Source organism: Hyperolius riggenbachi, chromosome 2 (genome assembly GCF_040937935.1).
Source record: "Hyperolius riggenbachi isolate aHypRig1 chromosome 2, aHypRig1.pri, whole genome shotgun sequence".
In the NCBI taxonomy this organism is placed as follows: Eukaryota; Metazoa; Chordata; class Amphibia; order Anura; family Hyperoliidae; genus Hyperolius; species Hyperolius riggenbachi.
This window is the reverse complement of record NC_090647.1, coordinates 297,095,653-297,115,044: the sequence shown is the minus strand read 5'-3', so window position 1 is coordinate 297,115,044 and position 19,392 is coordinate 297,095,653. Positions and strand designations below refer to the sequence as shown.

The following is a 19,392-nucleotide window of genomic DNA, read 5'->3' as shown; positions in this document are numbered from 1 at the left end:
GATTTCTAAACCGTCACATAAAACTAAAGAGATTCCGGATGGAGACACTACAGTCAATCAAACAATCAATAAGACCTTACGACTGGATGCTTTCAGTAGATCTGGAGGATGCATACTTGCATATAGCCATACATCCAAAGTTCCAAAAATTCCTCAGATTTGCAATAGAAGATTCCCACTATCAATTCAGGTGCCTACCATTCGGGATATCCACAGCACCCAGAACTTTCTCGAAAGTACTACTAGCTCTGGTAGCGACTCTTCGTCTCAGGGGTCTTCGTCTATTTCACTACCTGGACGACCTTCTATTACTATCAGCAGACAAACACACACTTATCCAACATCGGGACATCTTGACTCATACTCTAACCCGTTACGGGTGGAAGCTGAACATCCTGAAGAGTCATCTTATCCCAACACAATCGATGGTGTTTTTGGGTGCGCTATTCCAGACTACCCAGAACTCAATCAGCCTTCCGCAGGAGAAGAGGGATATGATTATTCAGAAAATTCACAGTATGTCAACAGTGACGATATTATCAGCAAGACAATGTCTGAGTATCTTGGGCACATTAACCTCCACCATACAGATGGTACGCTGGGCCCAGTGGCACACCCGAGCCTTTCAATGGGGGTTCATGAATCAGTGGGACAAGGAATCCTGGAACCAAACAATAAACATTACTCCTCTAATGATGAACAGCCTTTTATGGTGGACCAAGGTGGACAATTTATCCAGACACCATCTAATACAATCACAACGCATGATCACAATTACTACGGATGCCAGCCAGAAAGGATGGGGAGCCCACTGTGGATCAGTGACAGCGCAGGGACAATGGACAGATCAACAGACTCACACTCATTGCAACATATTAGAACTGAGAGCAGTATACCAGGCTCTAATCAGCTTCATCGACATGATCAGGGGACACTCAGTGCTGGTCCAAGTAGACAACAAGACAGCAGTCGCATACCTAAGGAAGCAGGGGGGAACGAGGAGCATAGCTCTACTCCAGGAAACATCCCCCATCTTACAGTTTGCGGAGGAGAATCTGTGGGACTTGAAGTCAGTCTATATTCCGGGCAAGGAGAACATACTGGCGGACCGGCTAAGCAGAACATTTGTAAACAACAACGAGTGGAGCCTGGATACAGAAATATACAGATGGATCTGTCACAGACTGGGAACACCACAGCTAGATCTGATGGCCACACCACAGAATTCCAAGTGCTCACGCTTCTACTCCCGGACATACTGCAGCCAAGCAGTAGCAGTGGATGCCTTATCGGCCAAGTGGGAGTTTCAGATTGCCTATGTTTTTCCTCCAACACCGACAATTTTCAGACTGTTAATGAGATTAGTCAGAGAGAGGGTGACTCTTATCGCTGTCATTCCCTTCTGGCCGAACCGTCCATGGTTCCCACTGTTGTGGGAGATGAAGTTACAGTCTCCTCTACCTCTCCCATACAAGAGAGATATGCTAGCACAGGGAGAGACTCTACATCCGAACCCCAGGAAACTGAATCTGAACGCCTGGATTTTGAGGGGGAAAGGCTAAGAAGACAAGGTCACTCGGTAGAGGTGATCAAGACCATTCTCAGCTCCAGAAAACCAACCACTAACGCAACTTATAGAAGAGTGTGGAATAAATTTAAGGACTTCGCAACGGAACTTCAGTTCGAACCGTCAAGGCCCGAATCTAGAATTCCTACAGAGAGGACTATCAAAGGGATTGGGGTATCATACCCTAAAAGTACATGTGTCAGCCCTCTCGGCGACAACCGGGATTCCCTGGGCTACGCAGCCACTTCTAAAACAGTTCCTAAGAGGAGTATTGAGAGTAAAACCTCCAAAGAAGGCATTATTCCCCAAGTGGGATTTACCCTTGGTGTTAGACGCACTAAAAAAACAACCCTTCTATCCTATGCAGGAAGCGTCACTCTGGCATGTCACGCTGAGAACTGTATTCCTGGTGGCGATCGCCTCTGCTCGCAGGGTATCTGAATTACAAGCGTTAGGGTGTAAAGAACCTTACCTGACCTTATACCCTGATAGAGTAGTGCTGAGACCCATACAACAATTCATCCCTAAGGTAGCCTCCACCTATCACTTAAACCAAGACTGGACACTACCAACCTTCACAGAGGATGAGTCGGGAACAACACATCCATTGGATGTTGGCCTAGCAATTAAAACTTACCTGGAAAAAACGGCAGAAATAAGAATGACGGAAAGACTATGGGTCATACCTAATGGATATAGGAAGGGGCAACCCGCTACAGTCAGAACCATAGCCTCATGGATCGTTAAAGCCATACAGACTGCATATAGAACCTTAGGTTTAGAACCCCCTAGTCAACTAGTGGCACACTCTACACGCAGCATGGCTACCTCATGGGCAGCTTTCAACAAGGTGCCAGCAGAGAAGGTGTGCCAAGCAGCAAACTGGTCATCCATAAACACGTTTATGCGCCATTATAGAGTGGATCTATCTGCCCAATCCTCACTGTTTGGCAAAGCTATTCTTGAGAATGTACAAGATGTGACTAATTAAAATGTTTCCTTTGTTTCAGCATAATGTGGTCCCACCCTTCTTTCTACCTAGTTAGTTCCCAGGTGTGATGACATTAAGCATAGGGAAAACGGAAAATTGTTACTTACCTACCGGTAATTTTCCTTTCCCGATGCTTATATGTCATCACACCGGTCCCTCCCTTCATGTGAGCTTCGATGATCGAGGTTTACATAGACTGGGGGGGGGGGCCGGCTTAGCTAAGATTTATAGTAGTATGATCCTATGGGGTAGAGGGGGCGGGGCGACTACCCAGGTGTGATGACATATAAGCATCGGGAAAGGAAAATTACCGGTAGGTGAGTAACAATTTTCCGTTATCCATCACTGCATATACCTACCTGTTGTTCACTTCAGTGCACCCACCTACCTATGTGAGCGCACGCAGTGTCACTGTGCCTGTCCGGTACCTGTGTGTGTGTGTGACAGGTGCACATATGTAATACCAGTCATTGCATAATTGTTCACAGTAGCTGTGTGACCGCACGCTGTGTAATATACCACTCCGTGCATACCTGTTAACTGCACCTGTGTGACAGCTGCACATTGTATTCTAATACCAGTCACTGCATACCTTTCACTGCACCTGTGTGTCCCATCAACTCCCAAGAACAAGATGAACAGGAGGACAGTTCACAGTGGGAGTCAGAGAGGAGTTGGAGGAGACGAGTTGCTGAAAGAAGCAGGGGGAGCTCGTCGTCAGAAACAGCTGGTGGCAGTGTCCGACGCCATGTATCGCCACCTATGGACAGCCAGCCAACATGGTGGATCAGAGCAATGCCATCTGTTCTCTCTGCCTCCAAAAACTGAGCCGTGGAAAGGCCAACACCCACGTAGGGACAACTGCCTTATGAAGGCACATGCTGAAAAGGCACAAACTGCAATGGGAAGACCACCTGAGGAAAAGCAGCACACAAAAGAAAAGCCACCCTCCTTCTCCTCTTCCTCCTTCAGGTGCATCATCTTCAGCCGCTTTCTCCCTTGCACCTTCTTAATCACAGCCACCCTCCTCCACTCTGCTTCTCACCTTAAGCGGTTCCTGCTCCTCTGCCCACAGCAGCAGCCAGGTGTCCGTGAGGCAAGTGGTGTCATCTCTGGCACACAGCATTGGGTCAAGGGTCCATCTGACCATGGATGCCTGGTCTGCCAAGCACGGTCAGGGCAGGTACATTACATACACAGCCCATTGGGTCAACCTGGTGACCGATGGCAAGCAGGGAGTACATGGCTGTGCAGTGGAACTTGTGACACCTCCACGGCTTGCAGGCAGGCCTGTTGAAACCTCCTCTCCTCCTGCTACATCCTCTTCGCTGTCGTCCTCCTTGGCTGAGTGGCAGTTCAACTCTACTGGTGCTGCAATCTCCTCTCCAGCTACACAGTCCCAGCTCCCCATGGCCTATGCTGCATGCCAGGTATGACGGTGTCACGCCATCTTAGACATGTCTTGCCTCAAAGCGGAGAGTCACACTGGAGCAGCTCTCCTGGCTGCTCTTAACAAGCAGGTGGATCAGTGGCTGACCCCGCACCAACTGGAGATCGGCAACGTGGTGTGTGACAATGGCAGCAATCTCATTTTGGCTTTGAACTTGGGAAAGTTGACATATGTACCCTGCATGGTACATGTGCTCAATTTCATAATTCAGAGATTTGTGTCTAAGTACCCAGGCTTACAGGACATCCTAAAGCAGTCCAGGAAGGTGTGTGGGCATTTCAGGCGGTCTTACACGGCCATGGCACGCTTTGCCGATATTCAGCGGAGAAACGACTTGCCGGTGAGACGCTTAATTTGCGATAGCCCGACTTACTGGAATTCGACCCCTCTGATTTGACCTCCTCCTACAACAGGAGAAAGCCGTCAAATGGTATCTCTACAACTACAGTCAAAGGACACAGTCTGGGGAGATGGGGATGTTCTGGCCGAAGTACTGGACACTGATGCGAAATGCCTGCAGGCTCATGCGGCCGTTTGAGGAGGTGACAAACCTGATGAGTCACAGTGAAGGCGCCATCAGTGACTTGATCCCATATGCCTTCTTCCTGGAGCGTGCCGTGCGTAGAATGGTGGATCAAGCTGTGGAGGAGCATGAACAGGAACGGGAGGAAGAGTTGTGGGATCAATTCTCAGCAGAAGCAGATGATTCCTCAACACCTGCGGCAGCACAGAGGGGGGAGGAGGAGGAGGAAGAGTCGTTTGGGGAAGAGGAGTCAGATGATGAGGAATATGTTGTTTTGGAGGAGGAGGAGGAGGCGGAAGAACAACCGCAGCAGGTGTCGCAGGGGGCTTGTGCTGCTCAACTTTCCCGTGGTATTGTTCGTGGCTGGGGGGAGGAGGAGAACTCAGCTGACATAACTGAGGAAGAGCAAGAGGAGATGGATAGTATGTCTGAGTCTGAATCCAACTTTGTGCAGATGGCATCTTTCATGCTGTCCAGCCTGTTGAAGGACCCCCGTATAAAAAAACTCAAGGGGAATGAGCTGTACTGGGTGGCCACGCTACTAGACCCTCGGTATAGGCACAAAGTGGCGGAGATGTTTCCAAATCACCAGAAGGCAGAAAGGATGCAGCACTTGCAGAACAAGCTGGCAACTATGCTTTTCAATGCATTTAAGGGTGATGTCACAGCACAACGCAATAAAGGTACAACTGCCAGTAATCCTTCTCCCATGACATGGACAGGACGCTCCAGCGATCTCATGGTGATGTCGGCCATGCGGACATTCTTTAGTCCAACGCTTCACCTTAGCGCTTTCGGATCCACCCTACACCAACGCCTCGACAGGCAGGTAGCCGACTACCTGGCCTTAAGTGTGGATGTAGACACTGTGAGCAGCGATGAACCCTTGGACTACTGGGTGCGCAGGCTTGCCTGTGGCCAGAGCTGTCACAATTTGCCATACAACTTCTGTCTTGCCCTGCCTCAAGTGTCCTGTCAGAAAGGACCTTCAGGGCAGCTGGAGGCATTGTCACTGAGCAGAGAAGTCGCCTAAGTCAAAAAAGTGTTCAGTACTTCACCTTTATCAAAATGAATGAGGCATGGATCCCGGAGGGCTAATGCCCGCCCGAAGACTAAGTCAGTCCCCGCACACAGCATCTCTGACTGCCTGCCCCATGACTAAGTCGCTCCCCACACATTATCTCTGCCTGCAGGCCGCTTGACTGCCTTCTCCGCCGCCACCAACAGGGTCCAGGACTCCAGGCGGATTCCTGATTTTTTTAAGGCCGCTGCTAGCAGCGGCCACTATAATAAGTTTTCTGGTGCGTGTACATGCCTGCCTAATTTTTCTGGCTGCACTGCGGCTGCAACAACAAAATACATGTGTCAATTCCCCTTTATGATCATTACCTTGCCACGGTGAAGGGGCTTGCATATCACAATGAAGCAATGACCGACGGCTATATGAGTGCCTCGGGGGGTGACACACCAAAGATAATAAGGTCGTTGCTTCATTGTGGACAGACCAAATTCGATCAGCTGGACAGTCACTGTTGTTCTGTCATTGAGCTACCTCAGCCTGGCGACCATATGGGCTGGAAAACCGCTATCGCCTGCACTCTTGTCATGGTGCGCATCAGTCTTGCACGGCTGTCGCAGCACAAACAGCTGTTTGCGGTGCGTTACACAGTGAGTTTGGTGTGTCAGTGTGAAGTAGTACTTTAATTACACTCCCTGATTGATGTATACACATGCAAGATGTTTTAAAGCACTTTAGGCCTCCAATTGAGCATGCAATGTGATTTCTGCCCTTAAAACGCTGCTTTGCGTCAAATCCAGATTTTTCCACGGGACTTTTGGCGTCTATCCCACTCATCCATGCAAACACTTACGTTAGACCCCTTGAAACATCTTTTCCATCACTTTTGTGGCCAGCATAAATGTTTCTAGTTGTGAAAGTTTGCCTCCCTATTGAAGTCTATTGCGGTTTGCGGACGTTAACGCGAACCAAACTTTTGCGGAAGTTCGCGTTTGCGGTTCGCGAACCAAAAATCAGAGGTTTGGGCCATCTCTGCTGGAGGAAGCCAAAGGTATGTATAAAACTTTTTGTCCCCTTTTGTCTCAAGTTTCCTTGAGGCTACTTTCACAGTAGGACATTGCGTTTGATGCGACGTTAAGGTCGCACAACGCAGCTGTAACGCTAAGCATATACACGTTCACAGTGCGACATTAAAGTCGCACGTTAGAAAATGTATTTACTATGGAACAAAAACGGCGCATGCGGAACATTTTTAAAAAGAAAAAAAAATATTACTGAGCATGTGCAACACAAGTAACGCAGCATATTCATTGCTAAACGTACAGCATGCAGCACATTCTACTAATGCTACACGTTACACACTAACACAACGTGTGCACTGTGAATGTTGCACAGACTTTCCATTGCTGTGCGTTACTTTGTGTCAGGGCCGGATTACCGACCAGGTAACAAAAGCAGTCGCTTGGGGCCCCCCATTCAGAGTCAAAGGGGCCCTATCAGCACATATTCAAGCCCTTGCCATCCTGTCAAAGGACGCCACCCGCTGCTGACTGTCTTGAGAGCCGGGCTCTTCTTCTGGGTCCCTGTCCTGCTACTGTGCGCTCTGCCGCTGCCCGCTCCTCCCTCCCTTCCCACAGGGAACCACAGCTGCAGCCGGCAGGAATGATAGCAGCAGATGACAAACACCCACTCACCTATCCGTGATACAAGCGATAGAGGTCCCATCATCCGAAACCCATCTGTCTCCTCTACGGTCCCGCCGATTGCTCTGAACTTCCTGATTCTCAGATCAGACAGGAAGTAGTAATAGTAGTAGTAACAGAGCAGCGGCACTCTAGAGGAGATAGATGGGCTCCAGATGACGGGACCTCTATTGCTTGGATCGCAGTAGGTGAATGCGAGTCATCTGGTGCCGTCATTTTCCCCCACTTCGGCTGCCCTTCTCTGCAGGACTACTGTATTCACGGGGGTGGAGTCTGCATGGTGGATGTGGCTGTCTAGTTTGGGAGGAAATTGGTTGTTTGGTGGTGGTGGTGGTGGGGTTATGAAATTCTGGGGGGGGGCGGCTTCCGGGTTGACTGTGTCCAGAGCTTTCTGTTACTGCCAGGCTGGAGATGCAGGGGGAAAGTGCTGCTGTGATATCTGGCACCCTCTTTACAGTTCCACTGCTGGGACCCTCTAAACAATCTTTGATTTTATTGTTGCAGATTGTTGAAGATTGCTTGCGGCAATGCTCCATTCCATGAATGAGCGCAGCCGCACTGCAGAGATGCGAAGAACGGCTTTGCGAAGAACAGCTTGCTCCGTAGGCTCAATTCATAGCAGTGTGTTGCATAATGCATGTGTTATGAGTGTGAACTGCAGTGCAGACTGGTCATAGATGTCAATTCAAAAGCCTGAATGCAGCGAGTTAGAATAACGCGATCAGTTACAATGCAGTACCGTGAACAGGCGCATAGAATTGAATGGGCAGTGAGCTAATATGCAGAGTTATTCTACAATGTGACTAATGCACTGTGAACAGAACCAAACATTAAATTCTATAAACTGCTCTCATGTGAGATATACAGTATATTCATAGCAGCTCCATTTGTGGCTAGGTTTACAGTGGTCAGTTGCATAACACATGCATTATAATGACTGTGAACTGCAATGGAGTGTGGACATAGACTTTAATACAAAGCCTGCATGCAGCGTCGAGTTAGAATAACGCTATCAGTTACTGTGCAGTACTGTGAAGAGGCCCATAGAATTGTATGGGCAGTGAGTTGACACATGCAGAATTATTCTGCAATCCAACTGACCACTGTAAATAGGGCCTAAAGCATCATCCACACGGTTCCATCAGATAGACGGATCTATTAGATAGATCTAATAAGAAATTGCACCGTGTGTAGACGTCCAAATTGTTTCAGATCAATTTTGTGATAGATTTTGCTTTGATAAGTACCCAAAATCTATTGCAAAATCTAACGCAATCCGATTGGACCGGTTGGAAATTATCTAATAGATCCGTCTAATAGATCCGATCTGACGGAAAATTGTACCGTGTAGATGAGGCTTAGAGCATTACATTAGAGATACTTTTGTCAACCTTTTCACCCGTGAAAACCTTCCAAATAATTTTTGAATACCCCTGCATAAATGTTAGAAAATAGGAGGAGGTGTGGTCCTAAAATATGTTGTAGTTGAACACTTTTGTAAAAGTTGTAAAACAAGTTTTCCTACTTACATTATAGTTCTTTATATATTTTAGTGGCCTGCATTACAGTTCTGCTTGCTATAGCTCCCACAGATATACATAGTTTGCCATAATGTAACTAGGTGGCACATGAAAACAGTAGCCAGACTTGATGCTGTATTGTGATCACAGAGAAATGTTTATGGGCATAATGTGCCATTCTACTGGTCAGTTACCATTTCATTCTATGTATTATGGCTGTGTGCAGACAGTGCATGGCAATATTACTGTTACTACCCCCAGCAGAGTACCACACTTTGCGCAATTAGCGCAACCTGTAATTCATGGGTAATGTGCATTACAGTACTTGCCCAATACATGTTATCGGCGTAACTATTGCGTCACCCATGCACTGAGGTCATGCTAATTGTGCGACATGCTGAACACTGCTACCGGTAGTAGCGGAAATGCTGGCATGCGATATTTGCAATGCACCCTTAAAGGGACTTAGAGCTGGATTAAACAAAATGTTTTATACATACCTGGGGCTTCCTCCAGAGCCATACGCATGGATCGCTCCCACGCTGCCATCCTCAGTCTTCTGCAGCTCCGATACCGGGTCCCCACACTTCCGTCATTCGGGGCCAGTCTACGCTGGAGAAGTGTGCCCTCTACGTATCTCTCCAGCGGCTGCTGGAGAGATACGCAAACAGCGCATTTCACTTGCGTCAGACTGACTCAGACTGACAGAAGTGCTGGGACCCGTATCGGAGCTGCGGGCAGTGGAGGCGTAGGAGCAATCCATGTGTATGGGGCTGGAGGAAGCCCCAGGTATGTATAAAACATTTTGTTTAATCCAGCTCTGGTACACTTTAAGGTCCAAAGAACCTTTACACAACACATGTGTTCTGTAAAAGAACAGCTGCTTTGTATGGTGCTTCCACTGTTTTTTTCTGATGCTAAAGCATTTTCAGGCTGGAGGACTTTGGAGACCCATGAAATCGTGTAGGAGAAAACCTGTCCAGCATTTTTCACAAGCTCTTTCTTTTTACATTGCACGGGCTGTCCTGTGCATGGACATGACAGCAAACACTGCCTCTGATTCGCTAATCTGATATAATTCATGAAAGATTTCTCAAGTATTCATTGTTTACTGAAAAATTTCCCTGGAGTGCCTTCTTCAAAAATTGCCATGGAGAGGGTGGGTTTGCCTATGGCATTATCATGCCAATGCAAATCCAGTACAAGTACATGACATAAAGTGAATTGGAACATTCCAATCACTCCATCACCTGGCTGTCAACAGGGGCAGGGGTGTAACTAGAGGGCAACAGCCCCTGCGATTGCATGGGGGCCCAGAGCTGTAATGCTAGGCATACACGACTCAACCCGGCGGCTCAATTAGCCGCCGGATCGACTCTCGCTGCGTCCCCGCTCGTCCCCGTGGGCAGCTGGATCGATTCCCGCTCGTCCCAGCGGGCGCTCCTTATCTTCCACTCGATTCCCCGGTATTGTCCGCCCGCGGGGATCGAGCGGGATATCAAACCGGCGGGTCATCGGAACTGTTGGAAATTATTAATCGAGCAATCAGCGGCTCGATTGAAAAGGGCGCATCGGCCCGTGTATACCCAGCATAAGACGGCCCCAGCTACTACTTTACGCCTCCGATAAAGGCGTTCCATCCATCAGATAAGGTGTTTTTGTTATCAATGTGAAGATTATAATGTTCACACTTGTTTTATGACCCTTTCTAGGTGGTCCCCCAGGCTGTGAGGGTTCCCAGCAGTAGGCAAGGGAAACGGTGTGAACACTGGGGGGGGGGGGAAATCAACATTTTTGCTGGGGGCCCCTGAACAGAGATTTGCTAAATTGCATTATACCCAGTTGCCGACTGCTCCACACCCATTGGCGTGGGCAGTTCGGCAGCCCCAGGACCACTCCACATCCATTGGCGTGAGCAGTGCGGCAGCCCCAGGACCACTCCACGCCCATTGGCGTGAGCAGTGCGGCAGCCCCAGGACCACTCCACGCCCATTGGCGAAAACGGCCGTCTATGGGGCTAGCAGGAGATCGCGCGCGCATCTCCTGCTCGGGGGGGGGGGGGCAGAGCTCCGCCCCGCCTTCAGTCTCCGATCGGCGATTGCAGCTCGGGAGACTTAGACGGCGAAACCGCCATCTAATTACTTTGTACAGCGCTGCGATCCGCAGCAGCGCTGTACTGGGGACAGCGTGTGACACTGCTGTCCCCCTGGGACGCAGGGAAGCGATCCGCTGTGATAGGCTGAAGCCTATCACAGCCGATCGCGCTGATTGGCTGGCCAGGGGAGGGAGGGAGGGTAGTAAAGTTTTAATTAATAAAAACAAGATTTTATTTAAAAAAAAATCAATAAATATTTATAAAAAAACAAACACTGGGGTGGGGATCAGACCCCACCAACAGAGAGCTCTGTTGGTGGGCAGAAAAGGAGGGGGGATCACTTGTGTGCTGAGTTGTACGGCCCTGCAACTTGGCCTTAAAGGAGTTGTCAGAGGAAATAAAGTAAAATGAATGGTACTTACCGGGGGCTTCCTCCAGCCCCAAGCTCCCAGGACCTCCCTCGCCGCAGCTCTGCCCGCAGCCGTTTGCCGGAGCTCCGACCCGGTCCCTGGCGATGACATCAGAATCTGTACTGCGCCTGCGTGATCGGCGCTGTCAATCACCGCCACGTGGGCCGGAGCGGACTGCGCAGGCGCTCTGTTGTCATCGCCGGGGACCGGGTCGGAGCTCCGGCAAACGGCTGCGGGCAGAGCTGCGGCGATGGAGGTCCTGGGAGCTTGGGACTGGAGGAAGCCCCCGGTAAGTACCATTCATTTTACTTTATTTCCCCTGACAACTCCTTTAAAGCTGCAGTGGCCTATTTAACTAAAAATGGCCTGGTCACTAGGGGGGGTTAACACAGCGATCCTCAAGTGGATACACTGGCACTCCTATATCTATTCAGTAAACAAAGGTCTGTTTAACCTCAGGAGTAATGCAGTTTGCAGAACTGAATGAAGCAATCTACATTTGATTGTTGGGATACAGAGCATATCCCACAATACAATTACAAAGTGATAACCATAGAAATTACAGGAGACTGTAATTTTATTAAGCTGGGGTTTTTATACTCCCTCAGACAGATAAACAATACAAGTTATGATGAAACTTCTAACCATGATTCTGCAATATAACCTCGTCAGCACAAAGTCATCTGATTGCCACAGTTTGTAAAAGGATAGCAATATGTGCTCTGAGTAATTGATTGCAAGGAGTTAAACATCTAGAGTTTGTTTTTATTATATCACACTGTAGCAGATAAACAACAGGCTTGTCTGCAATAATAAAAGAGAATACAAAGGGCATTTATGGAACATGCACAGAGTTTAACAAAAAAAAAAGGTACTTTTAGCTACAGTAGTACTCAAGCTAACTACACACTTTCAGTTCAATTCAGAACTCAAACAGTTTGGTGCCAAGTTCTCTACAGACATGTCGCTAGTCTGCAGGCTAGCAACACATTCTGTTACTTTGGAGAGGGGCGTAGGGACAACACATCATGCATGACAGTGCGGGAGGGTTAAGGAGGGAGAACAATAGTGTCAGCCTGCACTTGGAAGAGATGATCAAGCATTCTGTAACTCGTGCTGAGTAACACATTGGGGAGGGACAATGGATGCTGTACACACACTAGATTCTCACTAGAAACTGGTGTTCCGGATGAGAACAATATAAGGTTTGTACGAGGCTTAACACTAGCCTGCTCTCAGCTGAGATGTCTGGTCAGGACTGTAAATCTAAAAATACAAACACTGGTGCACATGACAGAAGGGGGCCCCGGGCTCTGCCACCTACCAGGACCCACAAATTCCCATGTGACACCTAGAGGGGGAGCACAGGTGAGCCCCGGTACTCCCACCACCAGGGGATTCACCCACACTGCCTCTATCTAAATGCTGAATGCAAAACACACCAGAAGCAAATGCTCACTCCCAGCCAGCAATCTGCCATTTTATATATTTTACAGACAGCCAATCAAGTGTAATGGTATACACCCGTGTCTGTAGTACCAAATCTAGCTGGAATTGCATAGATTCAGCTAAAAACAGGTGAGAGGTTCGGTTGCACATAATCATAAACTATGTCACCAGCAGGGGGCACCACATGCAGGTATACCTCTCAATATTTACATTTTATTTATTTATTTATTTATTGTATTTATAAAACGCAGCGCTGAAAGGCAATACTCAATGCATTAATTACATATGTATCATGCAATGCACCTGTGTGAAAATAGCCTTAATGTGGCCATAAACTCGTTAGATTAGCAGCAGATAGATCATCAGTAGATTTTCTGATCTATCTGATGTGTTTAAAAATTTTTTTTACTAGGAACAGATTTCCAATAGGTTTCAGTATGAAATCTATTGAAAATCGATCTGATGGCATTTTGTTGCCATCAGATTTCCATTAGGTCCAATGCAAAATGATAAGCCATCTCATGAGATAAGCCAAATTTTTTCCAACATGTCAGATCGATTAAAATCGATCAAAATTGGGCAATCGATTTGTGATCGATCGATTGGTTGATCGATTTCGATCAGCCAAAAATCATCTGAGTGTATGGGCCCCTTTAGACACTGTGGCTGTCCTTGGCAAGTTTTGGTGGTCTGTATTAATTATTTATATACTAGTGCTTGAGTGAGCCCAATGTAAAACTCACAATAGAGCCTTCTTAGCAATGCCACTATTGATTCCTCCTTATTCCAATGGTTTTGGGGTTTCAGCAACAAATTCCTGTTGAAGCTGTTCTCTCCGCACTATAATAGTATAAACGAATTGCATATTTGAGATCTGAGAGCCTAAAGCTAAGTACAGACATTGGATGTCTGCTAGGCGCACACAGCATGATCCAGTGACCATCCCAAATGACAATGTGAGGGAAAGTATTATATTACAATTGATATTACTACTATTATTCCAATATTTTTTTTTTTGTAACAGAGTTCTCCTTTTAAAAAGCCAATCCATTAAAGCATAAGACAAAATAAATTGTTGATTTTCACTACATTTTGCAATGACTGGGAATATCCTACGGACTATGATACATACACTACATGATACATACATAGACATAGGACTATGGTAGGGACTAGATTGTGAGCCCCTCTGAGGGACAGTTATTGACAAGACAATAAACTCTGTACAGCATTGCGTAATATGTCGGCGCTATATAAATACTTAAATAAATAAATAAATACCATTTTACATTGATGTACCATGATCCCTGTTCTTTCTGCTTTCCTGAAGCCCTGTCCATGATTTGGCTGCAGCACCCAGGATACATGTGACAGGTCCTCTTACACTGATGGTTACAGCAGCCAAACACACACTCTACTGTTCATGAACTAGGACATTTCTCTCCCTGACCTGAATTGCAGCTGCTCCTTTGTCTTTACTGGAATCACACATAATTGCAAAACAAATCCGTCCATTAAAAGCATGGCAGGGGAAAGAACAGATGGTAAAGTTTTGCTCTAAAGGCACGGCTGTCTTGAAAACTCAAAGTAATTGGCATGTTCACATTTGCAATGGGCATATTAGTGTAGCTGTAGTCAAACACTAGTTAAGAGATTACAAACCTAGAACTAAAATACAGATTTGCAATAAGCATGAGACAATCATTATTTGAATGCTGATGTGTTGGCAGATTTTTGTGGTTCCACCTCCATGTGCAGCAGCCACTTCCCATTCCATGTGCAGCCCCCTCTTCCATGTATAACATCCATGTACAGCTCCCCTGGTTAGCAGCTCCCCATTTCCAAGTGTTACACCCCACTTGCAGTCTCCCTGTTCCATTTGCAGCCTTATGTTCCATATGTAGCCACCCCTCTATTATGTGCAGCCACTCCCTATGTGGCCTGTTTGGAAATCTGTCCCTGGCTGGCACAGTCTATCTTGGGTGAAAAAAAACTATGAAATTCTTACCTTAACCTTCCCCTATCCATTACACAATCCTTTCAATTCTAATCCATAACATTAACATTGAAGCTTTCTTAAGTAAACTGTCTTGTCCTTCCCGTTACTAATCAGTCTCCCTTACATGAAGCCTAACATTAAAGAACACCCATCACTACCTGTTATCGGTCAGCTAAGTTTAAACTTTTTTATTCATGGATATATTTATACAGTACATTTATCCAGACAGTTCCCCATAGCCCCTCTATTACTCCTGCAGGGCTGGGGCCCACTGCATCACTTACGGTGATCAGCAAAGGGCTGCATCAGGGGAACTTTATGACAGTGGTCGCACTTACACTAATGCGATTGTGGAGTGATTACAAAGTGCTGCATGCAGAGCCGGGACAAGGTCCTCCAGCACCCAAGGCTGAGACACCAAAGTGCGCCCCTCCATCCCTCCCACCCCAGCCATCACACACTGATTGCTATTAGACTAATAGGTTCCCCAGGGCCCCCAACCTCCCCAACACCTTAATATCTAGTTATCTGGCTTGCAGTCACTGCTATGTACCCCCTTTTCTTATTTATTTCTGCTTCAAACACAATTAGGAATGACAGCTGAATGAATTGTGCGCCCCCTTCTACACTGCGCCCTGAGGCTGGAGCCTCTCCAGCCTATGCCTCGGCCCGGCCCTGGCTGCATGCAGTTACTTACTTACTTGGTGTTCATTGCCACTTACTCCATGATAGATGGAGAGTACTAACTAGAGTATAATTGTTGACATATTTTTTTCCAAAATAGCTGAAAGCTTTTGAAACGATAAATCCGAAGCATTGATCCTGTTGATTCTTAAAGGACACCTGAGATGAAAAATAAATGAAATAAACAATTGTATCTATCCTCCTTCTCCTAAAAATGACTTTTTAAGATATTCCACTGTTTTATTTTATATTTAAATCTACTTTTTAAGTTTTTACTGATTTATTGTTTTTGCTCAATGACACATTCATTGAAGTGTGCCAGAGCTAAAATCTATTAACTATTGACCTCTTTTATCTCTTACCTGCTCTCAGAAGCCATTTTCTGCTAGGAAAGTGTTTTATAGTTGGAATTTCTTATCAGTGAGGGTCACACTGTAGTCTGACCCAGTCCTGACTCAGGAACTGCCACTTACCTACCTGATGTTTAAGGCCCTGTTCACATTACAAACGCGGACTGTTATCTGTTCGGAACGCAACGAATACGAATACACGCCATCCACGTTTGTATGCGTTGTGTGGCTGATCCCATTCACTGAGGTGAATGGGTCACCCATGCGTTTCTGTAAAAAATGCGTGCAGCATGCGTTCCCGGACCACACTGGTCCTGAACCCATGCAGTGTGAACATCAGAAAGTGCACTCTATGCACTGTCTGTCGTGCGTGACGGCCTCCTGCACGCATTCCCGAAACGTGGCTGGAAATGCGTTCAGTGTGAACGGGGCCTAACTCTTTCAGGCAGAGAAAGGAAAAAAGGAACACAGCGTAGTTATTTGCTAGGCACTGTACATACACATGTCTATCTCATCATGTCACATGTCTTGTGAAGGTAGTAGTTTTGTTTAGATATTTACATCCTGTATTTATTACTAAATGGTGTCATTATAATTGGCCACTTATCTGGAGCTTGGGTAATCTTCTGGAGTTCTTCTATACCACAGATTTTTTTTTTTTATTTATTGTATTTATAAAGCGGCAACATATTACGCAGCGCTGGACATTAGTTTAGGTTACAGACAATATTTAGGGGTGACATACAGCAAAATGACAATACCTGAATACAAGAAAAACGAGATGACGCAGCACAGTATGAGTACAATGTAATGCTTAGTCAGTCACTGGATGGAAGCATGGAGATTAGGCAAGTTAAGGCCCATACACACGTCGGATTTTTTTAAACGACCCTTCGTTTGGACGTCCTGTCGTTCAGTCGTCCGGACGTCAAATCGGGCGTGTGTACAGTCCGTCATTCAGCTGATAAGACTGGACTTGAGCGATCCGCCGGGCAGATCGCTCAAGACCAGTCTTATCAGCTGAACGACGGACTGTACACACGCCCGATTTGACATCCGAACAACGGGACGTCCAAACGACGGGTCATTTTAAAAAATCTGACGTGTGTATGGGCCTTTAGGTTCACTCAGATGCATAGCATTGGGTTCACAGTAATGAAGGTGCATGATCAGGTAGGACACAAAAGGAGGAGGACCATGCCCAAAGGCTTACAATCTAGAGGGAGAGGTAAGGACACGAAAGGTAGGGGACCAGAGTTCAGCTGTGGGTTTAGAGCACTTGTGAGGGGTAGTAGGCCAGAGTGAAAAGGTGAGTTTTGAGGGCCTTTTTGAAGATGTTGAAGGAGAGGGCTGCCCTAATGGGTGGAGGTAGGGAGTTCCATAGTGTTGGAGCAGCTCTTGATAAGTCCTGGAGGCGTGCATGGGACTGGGTGATGCGGGGGGCGGTTAGGCGAAGTTCATTGGAAGAGCGGAGTGAGCGGCTAGGTGTGTACCTCTGAGTAAGATCGGAAATGTAGGTTGGACAGGTTTTGTGGACAGATTTGTAGGTCAGACACAGTATCTTGAATCTGATTCTGGACTGGATAGGAAGCCAGTGGAGGGATTCAAGGTAGAGATCCACCGTGGTGGAGCAATAGGAGCAGTGGATAATTCTGGCTGCCGCATTCATGATGGACTGCAGTGGGGCTGTTCAGGTCATAGGGAGACCAGACAGAAGGGCATTGCAGTAGTCAAGGCAGGAAATTATGAGGGCATGGATGAGGAGTTTAGTGGTGGCAGAGGTCAGGAAAGGACGAATGTTACAGATGTTACGAAGGTGGAAGATGCTGGACTTTGTGAGGTTTTGGATGTGGGGAGTGATGGGGAGTGATGGAGAGTGCGGAGTCAAGGGTGACACCCAGACAGCGGGCTTGAGAGGTAGGGCGAATGGTGGTGTGGTTAACAGTGACATGCGCATTTGGGAGGTTCATGGATGGCCGGGGTGGGAAGATCATAAATTCCGTTTTTTTTATCTATTAACATGGTTGATACATTTTGTAGTGCTTGCAGCAGATTGTTAACTTTTCTGTTCTAGCTTTGTCAATAAGTTTCTTGAAATGTTATCCCTAGACAGACTCTGTTTTGGATGTTGGCATACAATATATATTTATACCTCACTAAAGGCTCTTATCCATAGGGTCATGTTTCCATAGGTTTGGGGGTTCGGGGTCACAATATAATTTATTTAAAACATATATATATATATACAGTTCTATACCAAATTACACTACTTTAAAATATTTCTCTAGCATATCACCTATGACACATTCTGCAATTACATAGACTGAAATTGTGGTTAAAGGTGACAGCTCATGACTCAGCAATAGGAGGCTGTCTGTCTACTTTACCATCATGTGAAATTGCTACAAGCTGTTAAGATATGAGAGATCCTTGCAACTGATGACACGTGTTCCTCTAGTAGTACAACTACATCATCCTAATGTAATCATATGACATCTTCATAACACCTGGGCTGAACTCTCACCTTGTCTGATACCACCAGAGGGTGCCAGCTTAATCAATTTCCATCTTGGTTTCATCTTCCACTTGATTAGGTTTGCCATTTTTGTCACAACACCTCTCTTGGGTGGGATTTTGAATGCAGAGATCTTTGTACACTAGAGAGTTGTTAATACAAGTATTTTAGATCTGAAAACATGGTTCATGGACAGCAGTATTTCATGATGTCTGTACTATACACTTGGTGGTGCATTGTGTTGGACAATTTAATCTCATTGCTAAGGTTATGTAAATATACTGTAATGCTCACAATGGTGCAATTAGCAGTGCGGTGGTATATATTGGCACAACGCGGTGCATGCGGTGTAGTACCGCATAACATACGCGTTTACAGTTGCAGTGAAACATACAATGTATGTATTGCCTGCTTCAATGTATGCATTACATCGCACATAAAACATGTGGTGTGACTTTTCCCCTCCATTGCCTTGCGATCCTGTTTTTGCAGGATTTGCAGCACAGCGCCCTATTGTGGACATAGCCTGAAGTCCTAAAAAGAGGGAGGGGTCTATTCCTTCCACACACGCAGGATACACACTTGCTAAAATCATGAAGTCAATGGCTCTACTTGGGAAACCCATGTTGTTGCACTCATTCGCATTTTGTGTTCATGTATTTTCACGCTTTTTAAATCGCACAGCTTCCTGCTTTTCCATGCCCGCCACGTACATTTGCAATTACAATGTATTTCACTGCATTAAAAAAATCATGTAACAAACGCAAACAATCATATGCGGAAAATGTGAACACAAACTGGAACGCACTGCAATAGAGACCCAGGAATCGCTGGGAAAAATGCCACCACAAGCGTGTTCCCTGCCTTAATCATTACTTGACTGAACTTACAGTTCTACCCGGCAGGTTATCTTTGGTGACTGGGGAGCGGATGTTAGCGAGGATAGCCTCATTAGGATCCAGAGGCTTCTCTCTTCTTAGCTAAGTATGTGATCTTTGTACCCAAACTTTGTCATTGCAAGCATGTGAGATTGACAATGATGCATACATCATTTTACATCTCCCAGTAGTCTAGTCCATTGCTAGTTATTTAAAATATACCTGAACTGTTTTTTTAGA

The 19,392-nt window shown here is 46.4% G+C and overlaps 1 protein-coding gene across 1 annotated transcript in view; it reads right to left on the bottom strand.

Annotated features, from left to right (window-relative positions):
* CNR2 (cannabinoid receptor 2) overlaps positions 1–18,332 on the bottom strand; it is a 134,794-nt gene extending 116,462 nt beyond the window's left edge. The window contains exon 1 of the mRNA XM_068265425.1: positions 18,284–18,332. The gene's annotated coding sequence lies outside the window, so the exon portion shown is untranslated. The remainder of the gene's footprint in view (positions 1–18,283) is intronic.
* Positions 18,333–19,392: the final 1,060 nt, after the last annotated feature.